General features: G+C 38.7%; 1 long non-coding RNA gene across 1 annotated transcript; it reads left to right on the top strand.

Moving 5' to 3' along the window:
* The first annotated feature begins 895 nt into the window (after positions 1 to 895).
* Positions 896 to 20,948, top strand: LOC123381267. Its single transcript, XR_006588095.1, has 3 exons — positions 896 to 1,129; positions 19,835 to 19,985; positions 20,249 to 20,948. It is a non-coding gene; the product is annotated as an uncharacterized LOC123381267 (long non-coding RNA).
* Positions 20,949 to 21,308: the final 360 nt, after the last annotated feature.

Raw genomic sequence — 21,308 nt, 5'->3', positions numbered from 1 at the left:
CATAAAATCTGTGGTCTGGGGAAAAGGAAGGCTGTGTTTTCATTTTTTTAAGAGGAAAGCATTCCTACAGAGGTAAACTCACGGTGAAGCTAATGAAACACGTCCCGCAGAGCTCCCCGCTTGCACAGTCTCCTTCCTACGCCTTAGACGATCACCAGTAATGTGCTCATATGGTCATATGTTACTTGATTGTTTTTGAAGTTGCCAAAGTAAGACATTTTAACCCAATTTGCAAGACTGCTGTCTCTTTCCACTCCATCTTCTACTTCATTACACCTCCCATCCGGTTGGTGGTTTTGAAATGTCACGGTCATTTTGGGGATATGCCCAAGAGGAAGTTGAGTACTTAATTTTGTTTTTGTAATATTATATAATTTTTTCCTAAAGACAGCCCTTAAAAATTGTACAAGCTTTCAGGCCTCACAAAACCTGCATTTGGCCCTGTATTTCTACTTAAGATAGGCAAGTTGAAAAGTGCCAGTATCCGTGTACTAAACCCAATGGAGTTCATATCAAGCAGAGCTGGTTTTGAGAAAAGCCAAGAGCTGTGCTCTGGGCCAACTCTTGGATGCAAGAGCAGGATAAAAGCTCTGAAAACTGTATTTGTTGAAAGCTGGCTTTCCTGGACAGATGGAAAAGAAGTCTGCCAGTGGCTGGGCCTTTGAGAGGAAGAAAAAGGCTCCATCAAGATCCTGGCTCTGGATTCCAGGGACAGGATCTGAATTCCTTTCATCTGGGTGGTTGTGTTTACAGTCCCTGGCACCATTCCAGTGATCAGCCTAAAGGCAGGGCTCGCCATGGCACCATTCCGGGGCTAGGGCTCAGTGGCACCGAGAGTGCCAAACAGAGATTAGAGAATTGCCCTAGAGGTGGCTGGGATGGTCAAGACCCAAGGTATGGTCCACTGGCATGCACCAATTACATCCTTCAGGCCTTGATTAGGGAAAGGGAGTGAAGAAGAGACAGAAAACTTAACATTCTCATACATAACTCTATCCCCTATACAAAGTCATTTGTTTTCCCTTTGCTTTCATAGGACAGTAGATATGGGAATGAAGACAGATTGAGGAAGAAAAATTATGATGGGAGGGACATCTAAGATATCTTAGAGGTGGAAGACAAGGAAGAGGTACGTAAAACAAACCAAAGGGCAAGCATATGCCCTTGATTGGGGGCGGGGGGGGGTCTCAATTCTTAATGTTCCCTCATATTGTCTTGATTTGGGGTTTTGAACTGATGGAACAGGCCTCTCTCCTTCTCAAAGCCCCATCTTTGCTATTGAAAGAAGGGCCATTGAAGAGAGAAGGCAGGAACTGAATTTGGAGGGAAAGGGAGGAAAGGGACTCAGAAAACTGAGGGCCTGAGAAAGAGATCACAGGCTTAGAGAGTGCAGGTACAAAGCCACAGCTTCTAGTTCTTGAATTTTGATTCATACATGAAAGCAAAAAGAGACTTCAAGTCTTTTAACTGAGAACTTTGCATATATAATAATAATCAATTAACACGCTAGAGCTTTCTGGAGACTGATTTCAAACCTCCACTGGAGAGCAGTCTCCCTTGTCCCCAGCAGCCTGCTCTGCCCGTGCCTCCAGAAGCTGGACTACAACATTCCATCGCCACGTGGAAGGGAGACTCCAAACCAGACTTGAAGGATGCTACATCTTTCCTGGTCCGTGGAATGTAATTACCATTAAGGTTGAAAAACGAGGGTGATGAACAGTAGTGGCAGGTTTTTTCAAGTTTACATAAACACTGGCTGCAGGGAGATGGCTGGAACATTGGAATCAAAGCATCCTTGTCACATCAGTGCTTTAAATCTCTAAGCAACTCCTTGAAGATCATCTGGCCTCTGTGAACATGGCAGCTGATAAAAGGCCCCTCTAAGCTCACTTCTTATCTGCTCCCACAAGCACAGACTGCCCTAAAGCAGCATCCTAGGGAACCCAGCCACCCAATGGTGCCTGCGAAGTGCCTTCAAACCACAAGACAGGGGCAGGCTTTGGTGCAGTTCTGGTAGGTGTACTGGGTTCAGGAAGGCTTCCAGACTATGGAGTTGTCCCAGAGTAAATCACACTTCAGTCCCCTCCTAGGCCACATTTATTACATCTGGTCAAATGAACTCCTACCAAAAATGCTACTAACAAGAAGCAAGAGGGCTACAGCCTGCTTGAGGAGAGTGAGGAGACAGACGAGGAATCTATCTGTGTCCTTTATCTTAAAGATCAGGAGATCTGTGACTTGAACAAAAGCAAAAACTGGGCCCAAGAGGTTTTCCCTAGGTCTTGTCCACCAAGGAATTCTCTGAAGTCCTTTCATTTTTGAACGGTAAATATGGTTGTGATCCCAGCATCCTCTGTGGGCCTTGTTTGGCGGCTAAGCTCTCTGACACTACTTTTGAGTATGATGTTAAATCATGAAGATAAACATGAAAGAGGAGGAGGAGTTTCTTAGCCTCAAGTCAGCAAGCAACCAATGACCAGTAGCCATGTGGATAGTTCAAGTGAGTGATTTCAGCCAGCTAATCCAATTTTCCCTCAATTAAAGGCCATTTCAGAAAAAACAACCAATATAAATTGCATAGTATAGTGCCAAGTATGTCATAGTCCATCAATAAATGTTGGTTCCCATTTAACACCTGCCCTGCATTTCTTCACTGTGCGCGGTTCATGAATCATCTATGCTGAAAGGAAGGTATGACATATCGAAAAGCTGGGTCAAGATGCAAGGTTTTACTCCAGCTATCAAGATCTCTATTATTAGATCAGTTACTCAAATTAACCTTGGGAAAATTTCTAAAAATGAGAAAAAGTAAAAATCAGATGTAATTTCTTCACAATGGTGTGGTGCCTATTATTCCTAATAAAGGAACCTGAAAAGTTTCTGATGACACTAGCAAGTAGAGTATAGATGGTATGATATTTGTCCTTGAATCTGAGATTACAGCTTGACAGATTCTATCTTTGTGCTCTGATATCCACCCTTGGCTTTGAGATATTATATCTACGATCACGTAAGAAGCCTCACTTTGGCCATGTTCTTATCTTCTTTAAGAACTACACCAAAGCCATACCAATTGTGAAGACTGCAAACACTGTTAAGCAAAACAACCATTCTAATTTAATCTACTAAGTTAATAAAAAAGCAATGATCATAAAAACAACTTTGAACTGTTTTGTCTAGTCAAAGTGGACAAGCATTGGGGTGCCTGGGTGGCTCAGTGGGTTGAGCAACCGACTTTGACTCAGGTCATGATCTCATATTTGTGAGTAGTTCCAGATTGATTCCTGAGTTCCAGCCCCACATGGGGCTTGCTGCTGTCAGCACAGAGCCCACTTCTTCCCAGTGCCTGCTTTGGATCCTCTGCCCACCCCCTGCCCTGCCCCTGCTCACTCACATGTGAGTGCATACTCTCTATCAAAAAGAAATAAACATTAAAAAAGCAGACAAGCATTGATTCATTTTTCATTTACTGATTTATTGATTTAATACGTTCTAGGAATTATTTTAGCTCTTGGACACAGAGATAAATAAGACAAAATCTCTAACCCACTGTCTCCCACAAACACACACACATGTATACATAGGATTCTATAGTCAGAAGGGGATACGTTCCTATAGGGAATGACTCACAATACCAATCTGATAAATAGCTTAGCAGAGATCTGCCCAAAGTGCTCCAAGATCACAGGAAAAAGGGTTGTCAAGACATCCAATCAAGGAAGGCTTTACCAAAGAGGTGAGCTTTCTGCTGGTCCTTAAAGCAATCAATCTGGTTTGCATGTCTAAACACACACTCAAGCAGCCAACCAAGCTGACCCAGACCTGCCATCCAGAGGGAAGCTCACCTCTTAGTGTCATGAGAATGTGATGGCAAAATGAGAGCAAAGGAAATCAGAGAAAATGTATTGTCATTTTAAAGGTACCCTCTAAGGTGCACTGCTGACTGTACCTCTCTTGCAAATACATCGAAAAGAAAAGAAAAACTTATTGGTAAATAGAGGAAAGGATAGATATGAGATAAAGCAAACAGAGTTCAATGTAACTGTCAAAATTAAGTGAGTAGATGGGTGTTTGCTGTACAATTCTCTCAACCTCTCTCTGTGTTAAAAATGGTTATATTTTAATGCTAGGGAAAAATCAGCTGGTATAAATTTTCTTGAATGGTATGTGCAGTTATAGATTTTATTTATATTTCATTAGTTGTCCACTGCTATGTTAAGTAGTCTATGAAAAAAAAAAATTTAAGGGCTTTATTCTATCTCGTTCTCTTGGAATTCCGTCAAGAGTGGATTAGCGATTTCATTTAGAAACTAAGAGATAATTTAAATTAGAATCTACATACCAGTGACAGTTTCCATTTAATTAGCCTATAGAACTTTAACTGTGAATTAAAAGCAGGTGAAGACTTCTATTTCAATAGGGCAAGCTAAGCACACCCATTTGTCTCTTCCCTCTGCCAAAATGTGTTTTAAGTGACACAAAGTATATAATTTAAAAATAAGTTTATAACAACCTGGAAAACAAGAAAGGATACTACCAGTAGACTGTACGTTTTGGAAAATTTCTAGAAGTTAAAAAACTCAGATCTGAGGCATCTGGGTGTTTCCATCGGTTAAGCATCTGACTCTAGATTTTGGCTCAGGTCATGATCTCAAGAACTGTGACACGGAGCCCACATCAGTCTCTGCACTGACAGTGCGAAGCCTGCTTGACATTCCCTTTCTCCCCCTCTCTCTGCGCCTTCCTTGCTGATGCCCTCTCTAAATAAATAAATAAATAAATAAATAAATAAATAAACAAACTTTAAAAAAAATATTAAAAAAAAAAACCTAGTAAGAATCAAATGATAGTGAAGCCAGAGTAGAACAAACCGTAACACAAAACGGGCAGGGGTGGGGGGGTGGGAGAGGGGGAAGGCTGCTGCCGAAAAGAAAGCTGTTCTTCCCCAAATAGATCTTCAATCTTCAAACTCAGAGAATATAAATGCAGAACTAGAGGAGACCCCGGCCACAGTGCAATTCACAGGTCAATTAAGTAAGGAAGTGCTTGCTGAGCCCCTGGGTCTGTTGTCCCCATCCACCCCTGCAAATGAACAGAGAGACTCCTTATAGTGTTTGCCTCCAGGACAAGGCCTTGAGAACATTTCCTATGGTGGCAAATCCCTCTTTGGGGGCCATGAGGACAGGGTGTCCTAACATTTTTGAGTTTGAAAAGAGAGAAAAGTGGAACAGAACTCTTAAGTTCTAGTCCTACATAATGACCATGCAGGGAAACATGAGTATGGAATAAAGGCAGCTCTTCTAGAAATGAAAACACTGAAGTATTCTAGTAGCGGGGTAAGGCCTTCCTCACCTTGGCAAGCTTATGGGGCTCCAATGTGCTTTCGTCCTCTACCCTCAAAGAGATATATGCCCATCACCAAGCCCGATCTACAGTTATCCCTTTTAGTTAGGGAGAAACCTATTATGGAAACAGATATGCACAAAAAAGGAAATCTCACCAACTTTAAATACTCATCATCCAACATTTCATTGATAAATATAAATGAGCAATTAAAGATCACCAAACATTTGAGAAAGGCAGGAGTGACAGAGAGCAAAGACAGACAAGCAGAATGATCGATTTTGAAGAAAATGAAAGAGATGGAAAAATGGAAGAAAAATTTTAAAATTCTAACTAGCATCCTCTAAAACTTTCAGGAGGATTCATGAAACAAGAACTAGAACTAGGTGCTTTTTTTAAGGTAGAAGTCAAACATATGAAGCAATTACTCAAAAGAAACGCTAAAAATTGAAGCAATTAAAATGGACTACCCAAAGGACAAATTAGAGATGTAGAATATAAAGCAAAGAAATGTCCCATAAAACAGAACAATAAACAAAGAAATAAAAAATATGACACAAAAGACTTGGGGGATATTCTTAGAAGCTCCAGCATCCACTTAGTAGAAAAGAAAGAGAAAACATACTGGAGAAGAGAGAAACAAGAAAAGAAATAACAGAGGACAATTTTATTTACATGAACAAAGATTTGGGACTTCACTATTGACCACTGAGCAAAAATAATTAATAAAGATGCTTATCTAGACATCTTAGCCAATCTGTTAACTCATTTTAAAATGAAAGGAATGAATTACTTACAAAGAAACTAGCATTTGAGCAATGTCCCACTTTCGTTTTACAACACAGAATGCTACAAGACAACCGCGTTATCACTGATGTGTAAGGTAAAACAAAATAAATGTACTTTCATTTTTCAAAAAATTTATGCAAGGAAATTCTTCAGCAAGACAAAAAGTAAAATTAACCAAGAGGAAGCCTTGAAATAAAAAGTTTGGTGATAAGTAAAAACAATTTAAAATACAAGGCTAAAGGATTGTATTATGGTTATGATCTTGATGCCATTGTTTTAAAATATTGCAGCAAAATATGAAACAAAAGTGAGCAGTCTTGAACTAAAATGAGATATAATTTCAACTAAATAGAAATTTGTGGTGGCAGATAAGGAAAGCAAAATAAGCATATCTGTATAGAAAACCATATGTGTATTTATTTATGCATCAATAAATGTGAAAGTGTAATATTTATTAATAACTTTTCCAAGGGTAAGAATGGACATTCACCTTTACTGTTTAGACTTCCATGCTAGTGGAATTTTTACAGCAATTTTGGGTTCCTTTTATAATTTAAGAAAATAATAAATACATTTCTAAAGATGTTCATTAAAAATTTAAGAACAATCACTGGAGTCATAGAATAATGCTCACCAAAGAAGCTATGTAGATGACAAGCATATGAAAAGATGTCATATCATATGTCATTAGGAAAATGCAAATTAAAACAAGAATGACATATCACTACACACCTATTTAAATGGCCACAAGTCAAAATACTGACATAACCAAATGTTGGCAAGGATGTGGAACATCAGGAACTCCGCAGGGAATGCAAAATGGTACAGTCACTTTGGAAAACAGTTTGGCAGTCTCTTAAAAACCTGAATATACTTCTATATGATCCAGTAGTCATGCTTCCTGGAATTTACCCAAATGAGGTTAAAACTGTGTTCACACAAAAACGCACACAGATGTTTATAGCAGCTTTATTCATAATGGCCGAAACTTAGAAGAGACCAATATATCTTTCAGTAGGTGAAAGGATAAATAAACTGTGGTACATCCAGACAATGGAATATTATTCCGTGCTAGAAAGAAATGAGCTATTAAGTCATGAAAAGACATTGAGAAAGCTTAAATGTATATTACTAAGTAAAAGAAGTCAACCTGAAAAGCCTACATACTGTATGGTTCCAATTACATAACATTTTGGAAAAGGTGAAATTATGGAGACAGAAAAAAATACCAGTGTTTGCCAGGGAAGAAGGAAGGAGAAAACAAAATTGAAACTATAAACTACTTAAATAAATGGTAATGAAATAAATGAATGGTAATGAAAACAGTACACTTTGATATCTTTAAAATGTGACCAAAGAGTATTCCGAGAAAAATTAACAGCCTGAAAATAAAGAAACCAAGCAGTCAACGAATGAGGCTAAAAAAAACTAAGGAAGAGAGTAATTAAAATTAAGAACATAAATTAATAAATTATAAAACAAACTACCAGAGAGTAGATAATTATAAAATCAAAGGCTCTTAATTTAAAGGTCAATTAGAAAGTTAAAGTTCTCTGAGAAAGACAAGTACTAAATGATTTCACTTATCTATGGAATCTAAAAAAACTTCAAACTTCTAGGTACTGAGAACAGATTCGTGGTTGCCAGAGGTGGAGGGTGGGGGCAGTATGTGAAATAGGTGGAAGTGGTTAAAAAGTACAAACTTCCAGTTATAAAATATATAAGTCCTGGGGATGTGATGTATAGCATGGTGATTATTATAATAATACTGTATTCTATATTTAAAAGTTGCTAAGAGAGTAAATCTTAAAAGTCCCCATCACAACAACAACAAAAAATTGTGATTATGTATGATGAAGGAGGTCAACTGAACTTGTGGTAATCATTTTGCAATAAATTCATATATCAAACCATTATGTTACACATCTAAAACTAACAAAATGTTATATATCAATTATATCGGACTTTTAAATAATTAATCTACAAAGTTAAAATTCTGGTGTCTGATCAGTAAGGAGAAAGAAAGAGAACATAAATAGGAAGGTAGTTAAATTTATTAGTAAATACTATAAACAAATCTACGAAAATATAAATTACCAAAATTGTAATTTTTGGAGATTGGGGAGCACTAGATAATGCACAAATGTAAGAGCAACTAAAAAGTGTATTGATTTGGGACAGAGAAGAGACCAAAGAGTTCTTTTTAAACAGGAGTTACAATTGCCAACCTAGAATATACAAAGACCAATTAAAAAGTTATTAGAATTAAAACAAAATTTTAAGTAGCTGACTAGATATAACAAAAAAGTGAAAAAATTAATAGCTTTCCTACACACCAATTCAAAACTGTAACATTAAAAAATGTTTCTTCGATACCAGAATCACACAAAGACATTAAGACCAATATCTCCCATAAACATGTTGCAAAAATTGTCAAGAAAACATTAACAAATCAAATCTAGTAATGCAAAAACAGGATATATAGCACGACCAAGTGACGTTCTTCCTGTGAATAGCAAGTCTGGGAAAACCAACTTTTGAAACCAATCAGTGTGATTCATTATATTAACAGATTAAATAAGAAAAACCATATGATCATATCAACAGAGGCCAAAAAAAGCATTGGACAGAATTCAACATTCATTTATAATAAAAACTCTCAGTAAACTAGAAATAGAAAAGAATTTCCTCAACTTGGAAAAGAGAGTCTACAAAAATCCTGCAATTAACAGTATACTTAGTGATGAAAAACTGAATGCTTTCTCCCAAAACTATGAAACAAAGCAGAATATCAACTTTCACCATTCTTATTCAACATAATACTGGAAGGCTCAGCCAGCTTCATAAGGCAAGAAAAAGAAATAAAGACATACAGTTTGGAAAGGAAGAAAGAAAACTTTCCCTATCTCATAACGTGATTGCTTATGTTGAAAATCCCAAGGATTCTCTGAAAAAAAAAATACTAGAACTAATTGAGTTTATTAGCAAGGTTGCAGAATACAAGATCAAAAAACAAAAACCAATCATATTTCTATAGCAGTGAATGCATGAAAACTAAAATTAAAAACACGATGTCATGTACAATCACTCCAAAAATGAAGTACTTAGAAATAAATCTTTTAAAAACAATGTACAGGATATACATGCTGAAAATTACAAAAAGTTGATGAAAGAAATTGAAGATCTAAATAGATATACCATTTTCATGGATTAGAAGACTTAATACAGTGAAGATATTTCTCCCCAAATTGATTCATAGGTTTAATGCAATTCCTACCAAAAATCCCAGCAAAATTTCTGTAGTATAGACAAACTTATTCTAAATTTTATATGAAAATACAAAGGAACTAAAACAGCTAAAACAATTTTGGAAAAGAAGAAAAAAGTAGGAGAAATTCCACTTCATACACTTACTACATAGCTACAGTAACCAATAGTGTCCCCTTATTAAAGTTATTTTGAGAATTATAAAAGATTACATATGTTAAAAGAATTTAGATATCTTGCACATGGTAAGTGCAAGATAAGTGAGCATATGTGAGCTATTACTCAAACATTTTATGTATCGGGAAGTGCCATTTAAATAAAATGGCCACAGTCATACAGATAATAAGTATTGGAGCAAGAATCTGGACAGAATCCCTCTGATTCTAAGACCCAGGTGACTTACCACTGTACTATAAACATCATCAGAAAGAAATTACCTTTCCACAAGCCACTCCAACCTTCCCACTTGAATCTTATTTGTTTATGGATGATAATGCTCTGAAGTCTCTTCAAATATCCCAATTTACAAATAGAATCGTCTATGGCCCCAATTGGTCCTGCCTATTCAAGTCACTTTTTTATATTAGTTTTTTTCCCTGCTAGGAAGTCAATCCAATGGTAATCCTTGACTCCTTCAGTAATGGGACTCTGATAGATATTTAAGGATCCAAAAGTCCCATTCTGTAAAACATAAAATGCCTTGTCCCCTTCCTATAAATGATTCATCACAAGTATTATCCCAACAAGCCTATGATCGATAGGAACATCTTCATTTGTGTGTAAATGACACCCGTCTTCTCGGGCCAGTGCTTTCTCTCACTCCTACACCTGCAGAGACTAAAAGAGATTAAGTGGGTCTTCTCAATACATCCCATGAAATATTGATTAAAGGTCTAGTTGAAATAAGTGTATTAATGTAGACTTAAAGCACTCAAGTGAGTAAGAACACCCCAAGGGGAAACATTTCTACAGAGCAAGTGAGACAAAAATTGGATACTTTGGAAATGGTGAGAATGTTCCTGGGTATACAGATCCTTTTTGCAATGTCACACAGCAAAGTAGGACTTTTATCAAATGATCCCAGTGATAAAAGCCTGGCCCTTGGAGAAGAGCTAAGATGGGAGAGGGGAGAGGGAGTTAAATATGAAACAAACAAGCAAGCAATGACATTATAAATTATTTCTCATCAAACTCACTTAAAATCAGGAAACTTTTTTACTCTCTTTTTATTTAATCTCCTTCCCATTCCCCACCCCCATACAAATAGAAGCAAGCCATAAATGCCTCTAATTCAGTGCCTATGTTTAGTTTCTTTGGGGAAAATCATCTCAGACGTAGCTTTTTCCTGTTTGGGGGTACACTTAATTTCTTTTTTAGAATCCAGGGAGACCATTCATATGTCTTTTACTTAGAAATTATAGATTCAGTGGATGTAAGAGCTGAAAGAGGTCTTCTAGACCTTCCAATCCTTTACATTTTCAAATGGGGAAACCAAGATCTATACAGGTACAAAAGACTTATCTAGAGACTCACAGTTTGGTAGCACCAGAATCATGCCATCAGATTTTCCAATCTGGGACAGAGTGGGGGAAATGTCATCCTTCAGAAGGACAATCTCCTGACATAAACACCAAAAGTAGAAATACTCCGCACCCACATCACAGCTCCAACTCTGCCCAGAAGGTTGAGAATCTGCACATGGCCACTTTGCTTCCAGTCACCAGGGATCAGAGAAGGAACGGAACACCCCTCAGGGCATCCTGGATGTCAGTACAATCAGCCCTGGCATTTGTCGTGTGTAAGGAGCCAGGGTGGATGGGGCTGAACTGGCTGGCCAGGCAGCTTGCCCCTGCCTCCCACCCCATGTGCTCCATCAGATAACAGGACTCTGAGAAACAAAAAAGGGAAGCTTCACAGGACCTTTTCTTATGACTTGTTTGGGTACCATCCAGAGACACAGAAAGGAGTTTCTCAGTCTGTAGTTACAAACAAGTCTTACTGTCTACAACTCCAATGCCAAGCTGCTAAATTGGGTCTAATTTTCTTTTAAAACAAATTTAGCCATATTGCTCTATTCTAATACCTCTCATTACATAAATAGATGGGGTACTCCAATTAATAGATGAAGATTATCAGACTGGAGTTAAGGAAAAAAAAAACTAGATATGGCTTACAAGATGAACACATAATATATAAGGAACAAAGAGGGTAGAAGGTAAAAACCAATTATATGTACCATAAATAACATTTTTACGTAGTCTATGAAAACAACAACAAAATGAAAGCTGGTATGGCCATATTATGATTAAACTAGGTTGACTTCAGGTCAAAAAAGTTACTATAGGTTAAAAAAAACACTATATAATGATAAAGATTTGGTTCACCAACATTGTATTTGGCTTCAAAACATCTAAAGAGAAATTTTGACAGAGCTAAAAGGAGAAATAGACAAATCCACAAGCATCTTCTGTATCCTTAGTGACAGACAAAGATCAGGAAAAACATGGAAGAGAAGACATTAGCAACATGATTTTGTACTTCATCCAACTGACAAATGTAGAACATGGCCAAACACACATCTTTCAAGCACAAATGGAACGTAACAAGAAGTGGAGGGCAATGTATACTAGGTCATAAAGAATATCACATCAAATTTCAAGTGACTGAAATCATGTGGAGAATGATCTCTAATAACAATGAAATAAACCAAAAAATTAAAAAATACCCATATGTTTGGAAATGCGAAATCATACTGGAATGAGACATTAAGTTTGACTATACTGCTAACAACAACAACAACAACAGCAACAACAACAACAAAACTACATTTAAAAATGTGTATGTTACAGGGGCGCCTGGGTGGCTTGGTCGGTTAGGCGTCCGACTTCGGCTCAGGTCATGATCTCACAGTCCGTGAGTTCGAGCCCCGCGTCGGACTCTGTGCTGACAGCTCAGAGCCTGGAGCCTGTTTCAGATTCTGTGTCTCCGTCTCTCTCTGCCCCTCCCCTGTTCATGCTCTGTCTCTCTCTCTCTCTCAAAAATAAATAAACGTTAAAAAATAAATAAATAAATAAATAAATAAATAAATAAATAAATGTTAAAAAAATTTTTTTTAAATAAAAATGTGTATGTTACAGCCAAAAGAGTTTCTAAAGAGGAAAATCATAGCCTTAAAATGAATATATTAGAAAATAAGAGAGACTCTCTTGTTTTCTCGGTCAGTTCTGCCAATTGATTTCTTTTTTTAAAAAGTGTATTTATTTAAGTAATCTCTACACCCAATGTAGGGCTTGAAATCACAACCGTGAGATCAAGAGTCACATGTTCTATCGACTGAGCCAGCCAGGAGCCTCCTGATTTCTTGATCAATTTTAATAGTCTTTTTCAAAAAACCAAACTCTTGGTTTTGTTGATCTGCTATATTGTATCTTCGTTTTCTATTTTATTAATTTGTTCTCAACTTTCTTTCTTTCCTCCTACTTTATCTAAGTTTATTTTGCTGTTCTTTTTCTAACTTTTTCAAAGAGATGTTTGTTTAGGTCAAATTGCTTCCTAATCCCTCCTGAAAATTATGCTGTAGTCTTCAAAGGAAGCCAATCTGGGAACTAAACAACATGTCAGTTGGTCAACACAAGTTGAAGGTGTTCATTAAGAATGTTATTCTTTTCAAAAATTTCTATTTTTCTAAGAAAGTTAAAAATAAGTGATACAAAAAGGCTAACAGTAAAGTATCCTTCCTCACAGTCTGAAAAAAAAATTAAGTCCATCAGAAAGAAATAGCATGGACCAAAAAAACCACACAAGAAATATCACTAAAAAGTTGAATATTCCCAAGTAGGAAACAGAATTCACCCTTTCTGGCACAGACGGGTATATCCATGAGTCTACTATAGTGGCTAGAAGTAGCTACCACATTCTGTCCACCACAAGAACATGAAAATAAGGTGATCTGGAGCTCATCTGTGGATTTATGGAGACAAGCCATCCATACAGCTTAATATGACTTCAATGTTCAACCAACAGGCCAGAGAATCAAGTGGAAAATTCCCCAACTATAGCCTTCTTAGTCATTTTCTAAGTTAATGATAAGAATAAAAGAAATCACTAAAAGCAGATGAGCCCATTTTCCCCAAGCAGACTTAGTCATTTCCCTTGACTCCTGAGAAGTTTCCAGGGCAGCTCATTGCACTTTGGACAATTCCTTAACCATCCATCAGCTGTATCTAAAATAATAAAAATGGTAGAGAAACTGAGAACTCTTAAGTGTGACCATACCCATGCCTGTCACTTCAGCTTTGCAAAAGTTAAACTTCTCTTCTCCTGGGAGGTATTCAATAAGAAAAACATTCCTTGTTGTCTGGAGGTGATTTCTGCCTAAACAATGATATATAACTGACAGTACAGACAGGATATTAGAAGTCCTGTTGTCAGCTTTGTCACCACCAAAGTACACCAGCAGTGTATTAGGATAATTTCACCAGCTTCTGTAACAACTCCCAAAATGTTAGTAGTCTGATGCTATTGTTCTCACCCATGTCATGGTCCAATCAGGTGTCCAGTCTTCAATGTAATATTTTAGGGATGCCAGTTCTTTTCATCCTGTTGTGCTTCCATTTTGGGGATTTCCTGAGTCGCTCACCAGACCCTTTGCATTCACCTAATGAGTGAGAGAAGGGGATTGTGCCCGGCTTAGAATGGTACACATCACTTGTGCCCACATCTCATGTGTAGCAACATAACTCTCTAATATAATCACAGGTATTGTAAATACAACCAGAGTAATGAGACAGATGAGCACCTAGGCAGTCTGCCCTAGTAAGGAAGCACATCATTCAAGCTCTCTGGCACTCACTTTATAATGATACATAAAATGAGGTAGTGGAACAATAGAATCTCTAAGTTCACACTTGGTTCTGGCAGTCTGTAATTCTCAAATAGGAGAATATCTCTAGCTTGGGTTCACAGACATGGTCTGCTCATAAGAGAAGAAGGTGTTTAACCACTCTATTATCTGAGACTTTCCTTCCACTTCTTGATATGACATTTGTCTTTAGCACTTTCAGTAATGTCCAAAAAAGTAAGGGAATGCATGTGATAAAGCTGACTGAGCTATCAACAGCAAATCAGGGGCCCTTCTAGCCCTAATATTCTATAATCCATTGTGTCATGCTCTTTATTTAGCAAAAAAGTTGTCCAAGAATCCATGGGACTGGAAAAACTGTATGGTTTCAGTAGCAGTTCTTTCACACAGGCTGAGCTACATGGTTATTGCTATGGTCGTAAGATAGATTAAGAGGCTAATGATGTTAGTGGCTTTAATATGTGTGTGTTTTTCTCAAGCTCTCCGAAGTCTGATTTTCTCTCTGATTGAGAAACATTGCTGACATGGGCCTAAATTAATAATCTGCCCTTGATGTGTATCTGACTATTGCTGTCAAGATTTGAATAAGCATTGAAGTCAATAATAAATTTGAAACAACTGGTTAACTACCAAATAAATCAGCCCAATATCATTTCCTTTGGTTTCTTATGTTCTTTATTTTGTTTTACATTATCAAGATTAGATAGAGCATATCAGTCCTGATGATGTTTTCCACTTTACTTTATCATAACAATTAGTCCAGCTCTGTTGTTTAAATATTCTAAAAGTCAATTTGAGAAAAGATTTAGATAAAATACTACATTTTTCAACTAGGATCTTATGACAAGAAACAGGTAAGTGTATTTGTTATTAGAGATCAAATGTGGTATCTTCACAGAGAGAACTATAACTGAGTATCAGAAAAAGAATCTACATGTCAATATTTTATTAAGTGGGGTTGTTAAAGAATAATTTGCAAAAATAATTGCTAATACATCTTTCTTAAATACTATTTTCATTATCTTATTTTGCAGTTTGCCCTTAAATAAACAACTCTTTCTATAATATTTGTTTTTCCTATAACTAATGTATATAAACTGAGATTTACATGACTGAATTTTCTTTAGGATACCCTCCCTGCAGATTGACCATATTTCTGTCAAATTCTATGCATGCATTACTGAATTTCTAATAGATTAACAATTGCCTGATATCACCTTGAAACAGAGCTGGGCAATTTGATTATGTAAGGGAACTAAAGCATCTTATATAATTTGGAAAAGTTTTCAATAACACAAGTCTATTTTAAATGTTTTTGTAATATATGGATCTAATTACAGTCAGCTATAAGTCAGTAATTATATTCAGCTGAAATTCTCAAGTCAATCAATGCATCACACTATATATATCATGGCCAAGTTACCACTACCATAAGAATGTAAGAGTAATTTTATCAATGAACATAACTTATTAAATTAATAATTCAAAGACTAAAAGATCATGATTCTCTTCATAGAAGCCAAAAAGGATCTTAAGAGTCAATAGCACTTTCTATTAAATAATCTCTGAAAACTATAAATAAACAGAAGATATTTCCTTAACATAGTAAAAGACAACTTGCTTGGATCAATAGCCAACCTGAAATTAAGGGTTAAACATTATAGTGTTTGCATTATAGTCAAAAGCAAGCCAAGGATTCTCATTATCACTACTATTATTCAACATTGTACAGTGACTGTTTGCTAAAGAAATAGGACAAGAAAAATAAAAGAACTAAGTTTAAATATTAGAAATGAAGAGAAGAATATCAAGCAGGAGAACATCAACCCAGTTAATACCATCTCCTTTCCATTTCTCCCTGGAGTTAGCACTGTCTCCCTGGATCGGTGGTTTGTTTAAGTCATACATCTAACCACTCATCTCTGAAGATTTTATACTTGGGATTTTAATGTTTGTTTGCTTGTTTCTTTTTTTAAGTCACTAGGTATTGGAGTTGGAAAGGAAAGAGATGAGGTAGTTGGGCCTGAGTTGCCCAAAGTAGATCCTTTGGACTCCTGGCAGTAATGAGTATGATGTGGAAATGGAGTTTTGTAGCTAAATAAGGTGGGTGAATTCTATATAAAACAGGGCTTATTTTTCCTGCAAGACTCCTCAGAATTTCCAAGTGCAGCTCTGTGTTATGAATATACAGGAAGGCGTATAGCACATAGTGTTCCCCAAAGTACCTGACCATGGAGACCCTCCTTGCCCTTTTCCTGAGAAGTGTCTCAGGGGAATCAAGGGTCCATAAAACAGATTTTGACAAACAGTCTTCCAGGCTTATCCCCTCATTTCACAGGTGAGAAATCTGATGCCCAGAAGAGGAAGTGACTTGTTGAAGGAGATGCAGGGACTCCCTAGCCAGGCAGGAACTAAAAGCCATGTTTCCTCCCTGCCCTCTCCTAATTCCTGCCTCTCTGTTTGAGATGCTCCTGTAACTGCTTTCTCTCCACCCCCTGACCAGTATGGTTAGATGCTACATTAGTTTGCTAGGGCTAATGTAACAAAATACCCCAGGAGGGTGGCTTCAACACCAGAGATGAGGTTCTGAGGCTAGACGTCTGAGATCAAGGCATCAGCAGGTTTGGTCTCTTCTGAGGCCTCTCTCCTTGGCTTGCCCACGGCCATCATCTCACTGTGCCCTTACATGGTTTTACCTCTCTGTGTGCACATGCCTGTGGCCACTCTGCTCTTCTTATAAGAATACCAGTCATATTGGATAAGGACCAAACTATTTGACCTTCTTGTACCTTAACTACCTCTTTAAAGGCTCTACCTGCAGATGCTGCCACATCTGAGTACTGAGTTAGGACCTCAACATATGAACCTGGGGAGGACACAAGCCATAACAGCCATAATAGATGCCATTCTCTATGCAGTGCCCTGTGGTTCTCAGTCATAGCTGCATCTCATTGGGAATGGTAGACAAATTTGGTATGTGTCCCCCCTCTCATCTGTGGACAATTTGAAACAGGAATTGTGTTTGTATTACTATCAAATAGTATAGCTCCTAGAACACTCTAGATGCTTAGTGAATATTGTTGAGTACATGAATTACGAGGTCAGAGGACCCAACTCTAAGCCTGTGCTCTATGACTTACCAGAAGTACAATTGCTGAGACAAATTGAGCTAATAAGCACCTCCCATGGTTTTGGTGAGAATTCAATAAAATATGTCCCTGGCAAAGTGCCTAGCATATGAAAAGAGCTCCGTAAATGTTAATTGAATATGAGGTTGTATCTTCTTCCCAGATATCTATAAAAAAGTAATTAATGACAGTAATTGCAAATGCTTAGTGATTAAATTGCTTTATAAAAACAATAATAATGAGGCATGCTAATCTAGGCCACACAGATACATAAAGAATTTGCCATCAACAACAATATTCCACAAATTTTGTCTCACAGGTTGAAGCCAATTTCAAATCTAAGTAATTAAAGCCTTTAGCCAAGGACTCTGTTTCCTCCTGGCATGGCATGGAAGACATCATGTGACACCATCTTGGGCAAATTAATGAACAAAAAAAATGGCTTCTGGGGATGGAATGATGGGTCTGTTGCATTTTTGTCCGGGCATTCTAGGTCTAGGTGGTACAGTTGGCCAAGAACATTTTAAAACTTTGATGTTCCTCAAGGAAAAGATTCTGCTCTAGTTATAGTCAAAGAGACATTTTTTAGATCAAAGTTAGGCCACAACAAAAATCTGCAGAGGCATAGAAATTTATTTCCCCTGCGTATGAGTTAGTAATTGTCCCAGTAATGCTGCATAACAAACTGACCAATGCTGCTCAGACCTCCTGCTGTGGGGAGTAGAACCGATTAATGGCCCCAGTTGTTGCCCTTCTGGATCCACCCCCAAGTCAGTGAGGCCACATTTCCAATGAAGAGCACAGTGGGGGGCACTAATGCAGATCCACTCCTTCCAGAGTGGACTCAAGGACTCCTCATCAGGCTAGCCAGAACTTCCTGAGCCCTCTGTTGCAGCTTGGGGCCCTACCCACTCACTCTTTCCTTCCTTCTTTGTTATACAGAGGTCAGTCCTGAGTCTCACTCTGAAGGATCTCCCTGCCTTCTCTGTCTCTTTCCTCTTTATCCTTCAATAGCATTTCACCTAACAAATCTCCTGTACATCTATTTCCGTCTTGGCATCTGCTCCTCAGAGGATATGAACTAACACACATCCCAAAGTTTAATCACTTAAAACAATGAGCATTTCTTTTTTGCTCAGAAGACCACAGGTTGGTTGGGTGGTATTACTGGCCTGAGTCTTGCTAGGTTGACCTCGCTGGGCTTGCTCATACATCACAGTCAGGGAGTGAGTCAGCTGGGCCCGAAACAATCTAAGATGGCTTCAATTGGGATGCTTTAGCCTTGTTTCACGTCATCTCTCACCCTCGCTCTTGTGCACATGGTGGTCTCTCGAGAGATACGGTGTAAGTGCTCAGGCCTCTTAAGATCTGGGGCTAGAACTAACATCAACTTCCTTCTGCTGCATTCAATTGGTCAACACAAGTCAAAAAGCCAGCCCAGATTTAAGATGGAAAAACAGACTCCACCTCTGTAGAAGGAAGAGTCTAAAGGGCACGGCTATAGGGAGGGGTAAAGAATTGCAACCATTCTTGCAATCAATCTCTCACACCCCATTTACCAGCATTATCCCCACATTGCCATATATGGGCCAATCACTGTCTTGGCCTTTGGAGAACAATCCAAGCAGAGTTGGCTAATAACTATCTGTGGTCCCTTCACCTGGGCTTAGTTTCCCATCACAGAGTCTGGCACTATCCTGGCACTATCCTGGACAAAATTTCCAGCTGGAGTGAGCCATGTTAATTGATAAATGCAGCTTTTGGAAGGAGCTCCTAGTGGTCCAGTCTCCCTAGTGGGGAACTTGAAAAGGTTTACTCTAAGTGAAACAAGGAGTCTCTTTCCCGTCTGTTCCCTGTCACCCCGCATCAGTTTCAGGTCAGGAATGCTAAAAGAAAACAGGGCATGTAAGCATTTGAACTCAACCTTACTTTCCTGAGGAGCAAACTGTCAATTAGGACCAGGACCTGCATCAAAAAAGAGCAACCCAGCATGAAGTCCGTCTAATTAGTCATATGAACAGAGAGCTTCCCCTCCGCTTCCTCTAGAACATACGCTTGTCAGATCTTATAAGGGAGGCTTTACTCCCTGACAGGCTATTGAAAGGGGATTGGGTACAGGTAGCTTCACATTAATACCATGAGTGCCCCTGTCCAGGCCACAAAACATTCTTCGGAAAATTACTTTTAGATTTCTTTTTGGCCTCGTGAGCTGCAAATTAATTTGTGAAGTGAGGCTTTTAATTATGCCTCGGAGATCGACCTATAAGGAAAACCGAACACACTGTCTCTGGTTCAAAACCCCGACCTTTTTTTAATACCTTGTCTCGTGTTAATGGGAAACTGAGCAAGATGAAGAATTCAGGGTGAAAGCTGGACATGGTCTGCTAATCCTGGGAACTGGGCTGTTTAGACTTCTGTACTTTATACTTTTTTTCCCCTTAAAAAGTTTGTGTGCCACCGAAGGTCACGGGGCCTGTCATCAGAAAAGATTAGAGAAGACATCCACACTGCACCTTGATCCAGCCATTGCAGAAACGACTTTCCTACTTTTAAGGGTTTGGCCAGACCCAGACCTCGAGGAAGACAAGCCTGCCTGGGTATGATATCTTGTTACTGCCTGGATTCGCACAGTGGGTTGGCCTGACTTTCCACTGTGGGTCTGCATTTTATTTCAAGTGTCAGCTTTTTGGGCAAGTCACATCTCTGCATGTGGCTCCTGGCCCAATCTCATTGTGACCACATGACTATTAATGTGATTTGAATCACTTATTTTCTGTTTGGAGCTCATGCCCATATGCATAAAATAATTCTTTCTACTGTGGCCACTGGCATACAAGCATGCCTTTATTTTCTCTTTCAGCTGTTGGACAAAGATGCACATGGCATGCCTCATAGTACGGAGCATGAGAGGTGGAACATAAGCTCTGCTTCTTCTGACCGCGCCCCCCCCCCCTTCAGATTCCCAACTCTCTTTCCCCTGAGAAAAAAAGAAAGAAATAACTCTTGTTTTATCAATTCTAGCTGGCTTTATTACTTAGCTGGGTTGTAAACTCCTACCCACCCTTCGAGACCTTCTCTAGGAAGCCTTCCCAGGCAACGTTCCCACAACACTTGTCCCACGCCTCTGGTAGGGATTACCTCTCCGTGGCCATTCCCTTTCATGCCTAACTCACCTCTGTGTCCTTGGAAACAGAGCCTCTGTTGAGCAGGCCGTTGAGCCGACACCCGGAGGCTCACTATACCTTTGCCCCAGCAAGGAAGAGAGGGAAACAACTACATACAGATGAGACTTAATCATTACCACGGCAGAACGGAAATCATATACTCTGAAGCTTTTCCACAGAACTGCCCGGCATTTGGTAAAAGGTAGGCCACGTGGGCCTGCCCAAAGAAGATGAATTACCAAGTCTGAAAGGCTCTCATCAGAAGGTAGCCTGGCTGCTGATACCCCTCAGAGTAGCATTCAAATGGAGCTCCAGGGGTGCCTGGGTGACTCAGTCGGTTGAGTGTCTGACTCTTGAGTTCAGCTCAGGTCATGATCCCAGGGCTGTGGGCTCAAGCCCCACATTGGGCTCTGTGCTGACAGCAGGGAGACTGCTTGGGATTCTCTCTCCCTCCGTCTCTGCCCCTCCCTAGCTCATACTGTCTCTCCCTCTCTCTCTCAAAATAAATAAATAAATAAACTTAAAAAAAAAAAAAAGGAACTCCAGGGTACCAGCATGGCTTTCTACTTCCAACCCTGATGCTTCAGCTGCCCCAGAAGAACGATTCACCTTGGGGAGGGAACTTCTCAAGGATACGGTTCACACCTGCTGCTCCCATTTCTTGGACACTCAGCCTCACTCTCAGCCCTGTGATCTGGCCTCAGCCCTACCTACTTGCACAAACCAGTCTCAGAAGTCCACCAATTACCAACCTAA

This window comes from Felis catus, chromosome A2, assembly GCF_018350175.1.
Source record: "Felis catus isolate Fca126 chromosome A2, F.catus_Fca126_mat1.0, whole genome shotgun sequence".
Classification (NCBI taxonomy): Eukaryota; Metazoa; Chordata; class Mammalia; order Carnivora; family Felidae; genus Felis; species Felis catus.
This window is presented reverse-complemented; position numbering and strand designations above follow the sequence as displayed.